The sequence below is a fragment of the Anarrhichthys ocellatus genome, unplaced genomic scaffold (genome assembly GCF_004355925.1).
Source record: "Anarrhichthys ocellatus isolate YVR2014 unplaced genomic scaffold, GSC_Weel_1.0 scaffold5, whole genome shotgun sequence".
NCBI lineage: Eukaryota > Metazoa > Chordata > Actinopteri > Perciformes > Anarhichadidae > Anarrhichthys > Anarrhichthys ocellatus.
Window position 1 is genome coordinate 6238431 of NW_022280035.1, and position 3739 is coordinate 6242169.

General features: G+C 42.0%; 1 protein-coding gene across 1 annotated transcript in view; it reads right to left on the reverse strand.

The window, feature by feature from the left end:
* Positions 1 to 3199, reverse strand: part of kcng1 (potassium voltage-gated channel, subfamily G, member 1) — a 10708-nt gene extending 7509 nt beyond the window's left edge. Inside the window, exon 1 of the mRNA XM_031844327.1 lies at positions 2837 to 3199. The gene's annotated coding sequence lies outside the window, so the exon portion shown is untranslated. The remainder of the gene's footprint in view (positions 1 to 2836) is intronic.
* Between the last annotated feature and the right edge of the window lie 540 nt (positions 3200 to 3739).

The window sequence follows — 3739 nt, forward strand, 5'->3', positions numbered from 1 at the left end:
TCTCTCTCTCTCTCTCTCTCTCTCTCTCTCTCTCTCTCTCTCTCTCTGGCTAAATGGCCATTAAGATCCCACGATTTCCCTTTTTTCTCCCCTACAATCAATACTCCTATCTCCTTAACAGCTCACTGTTCTCTAATGGACTATAAGAGGGTGGCTTTCCAGAAATGGACTTGAAACCACCAAGACCCAACTTTCTATCTCTTTCTCCCTCTAGAATCTGGTTAAACGCTGAAACAGTCAGGCATGCAAGAAGCATTTCTACCCCAGGAGCCCTCTTCCGTACAGTAAGTCCAGCAGGAATAGTTGTAAACATAAATACTCTTTTGGGATGTAAGTGGGCGGCATTAATGCATACTGAAAACCCTGGAAGAAGCTATAGCTCCAGGGCAACGTGTGTCTCCCTAACTCTAGATGTGGTCCACCACAGTGTGTTGCTCTCCATTTCTGAGGTGCAGAGAAGTATGCTGTGGATATAATGCACTTCAATAATTAACTACGTTAGCATTAAAGATTGTTTATTTTGTGTTTTGTTAACTATTCGATCTGCAAACCACACATGCGTTTGAAAATGCATCTATCTTTTTTTTTGAAAAAGCTTCATGATCATATTTTAAATGCTGAAAAGACAGTAAGCTTTTGAAATGGCCTTTAAGTATTTTTTTCCCCATCTCCATCTTTGGATAAAATATTCCGTAACAAAGAGCAAATGAGAAGCATCATGCCATTTTCTGTCCACAGTTTATTCCCCAGCCCATCCCCTGTCTGTCTGTCCGTCCTCTTAAAGCACTCTATCCCCCAGACAAAGTCTGAGCCGACCCACCAAATCCCCACATTTCTGCATCACCGATCCACCTTGTGCCTCAGCACTCCTCTTAACCCGAACAAACTGGGACATACAATATCGAATCAGCCCGCAAAACATCTCACATCACCTCAACTTTATACCTACATACATATGCACTGTATATGGGTTTTTTCTGAGTGGATGATTGTACACTCACCATATGCAAGTGCTCAACTAACTTGATTATGTAAAGATTGCACAACATTAACTTCTCTGCATTGTCTGTGTGGGCATTAACCAATTCTCTCGTTTCACATTTTGATTCGCTTTTCCAGCTGCAGTCAGGTAAAGAGTTAATTTTTTTTCACAGGCAGCTCATGAAAGAGGTGCAGAGGCCGGGCATGTGCAGGCGGGCACGACCTCATACCGGTGAAGACCTGGCTGTCTGTCTGTGACAGAGTGTTTCAAAGGATCTCTGCACCGGGACACAGAGCAGGTCCCCGGCGGGATGAGGTGACAGAGGGTTCAAGCAATGACCGATCAAAGATAGGTGACGGAAAGCTCTCAACACCATTACACTGAGAGAAGAAGTACTTTAGTTGATGCGATGGATTAATAAATGGACCAAACAACCACACAGGGCTTTCTTTCTGGCTGGGTTGATAGATGCGAAATGAGTCTACATGAAGAAATAAAATCGCGTGATGGGCAATACTTTAAATGTTTGGTGTTGAGTGCAGAAAATTACAGCTTCCCTGTCACAGGATATGACAGGCCAGGCCATATGAAAAAAAGGTGCAAGTGACAATTGGATTTTGGTGTAGATAGGTCTATTGCTCAGTTTAGACATTATATGAAAGAAGCAAATTCACAGCCTGCAATGGTTTTGCAAAAAGCTGTGATTGCGGAGAGATAAAATAACTATCCTACTTCCACTTTCAAAGCAAATCCATCACTCTATTTGTGTCGAGTCTGAGCCTTGACTGAAGATCTCTTTGTGTACCCACTGGTGCTCCTGGGAAATAGTGTTACTGGTGGTACCGCAACTCTTCGATCCGCTTTAATGAAACTTGAGAACATGTATCCCAGATACCTTAGACATAAAGGCACCTGGGAATAGCACATTATAATTAGTTTGTGGGCCCATCTTTGCGGGGGAGAATCAGACTATTAGCTGTTAGAACAAGGGAAAAGTCATTAGTTCATCTCATTATGGTCACAATTACCTGGAGGAGGGAGAGAGGATGATCTATTACATATCATACATCACTGATCCAGGGAGGCATTTGCGTTGTGGACTCATAATCACATTATGGGGCATAATCTAACATCATCTTCAAAATGAGACCATGTGCTGTTTTGAAAATGATCTCTCACTGAAACATAACAGCCATGAGTCAATGTTTGGAGGACTTTGGAGTTTTTCTCACATTCATTTTCATTATAAAATTAAATTACATTTTCTTTTAAAATTGGTTGCAATTTCAAATGCCTCTGTAAACGTATATAGAGCAGGCCAGAGAAAGTATCTCTACAACAGTGAACCTGGTCTCCGATGAGATATCAGTAAATCCTGACTGATCATAACATGCTGTAATGTAGCTGCAGCCTTGTTACCATGGTGTAGTGCAAGGTATCCAGTATGCAAATCACTCTCATATGTTAAAGACATATTGTAGACAGGTCAAAAGATCCAAAATAAAAATAATGCCACTTTTAATCTTACTTTATCAAAGCATTAAACAATCAACAATGACTGGTTTTAGAAAAGAGTGCACTGCATAATTCACAAATCGGTTTTGTTTTTGTAAAGTGGGAAGAAAACCATGAGATGTACAATAACCCTCACTAATTAAATACAATATCCAAACAATGATCTTAATATCAACCCTAATCGGCTGAAAAAATATCAGTCAGCCCAGTCATTTCCAACTTCTCTGTGAAAAAAAAAACACAGTGATGCATGCGACAACTCCAAAAGTGTGTCTTAATGCACAACCAACGCCAAGTTTGACCCCATGATTATTGTGAAATAGAAATAGAAATACTCACTGTGCTCCAGAATCAGTTCCTCGGGCAGCTGTTAGTTTGCTGAAAGCGTTGAGAAGAATGCACATGAAGGAAAGCATGAAATCTGTTTTCAGCTTCTGCTGCTTCCTCCGTTTACCTCTGCTCCATGAATGCACATCAGGCACTATAGGCTTGTGGAGTACGAGGTGGTTACTTGATGATCATGAGCAACAGGCTGCTCTCCCCTCCCTCATTCCCTCATTCCCTCTTTCCCTTCCCTTTGCCCTCGTCTCTCTCTCTCCCTCTCTCGCTCAACTCCTTGCTCGAGCGCTGACATCAGAGATGGGTGTGCCATTATACCAAAAGCTTTTGAGAGAAAGCCATGGCAACCACCATCTAGAGAGCCGTGCATCCCTTCCACCTTTGAATGAGAATATTCCCAGTTTTTCTTCCTCACATTAGGCTTGTATTAGTCCGGTGGGTTAACCGACTGAGGGGAAGGGAGGGAGGAGAGGAGAGGAGAGGAGAGGAGGGGAGGGCCGCTGTAGGCTAGCTTAAACTCACCAGGGTGTCCAATTTTAGACAAGTGGTGGGGAATGCTATCATGAGGTATGCTGATAAAGAGGAGGGGATGGCTCATACAGAGAATGCTCATCACCACCAGAGCAAATGTTCCCTTTATATTTTTGCTTCTTATCGTTTGTTCCCAATGGCCAATGAAGTGATGTCTTGTCTTGAGATAATAGTGTTTACATTGAAAAAAGGAGGTGGTGTCCAAAGTAAATGCAATTCAACAGAAAACAATATCACATAAATTTGATATGTGTGCATAACAAAACATTTGCAGTTGCGTGGCACGTCAGCATTTTGTCCACTGAGCCTCAAAACTGTGTTTGAGTTCATTCTACCTGTATTGATCTACCTGTCTTGGATGGAAACTGCAGG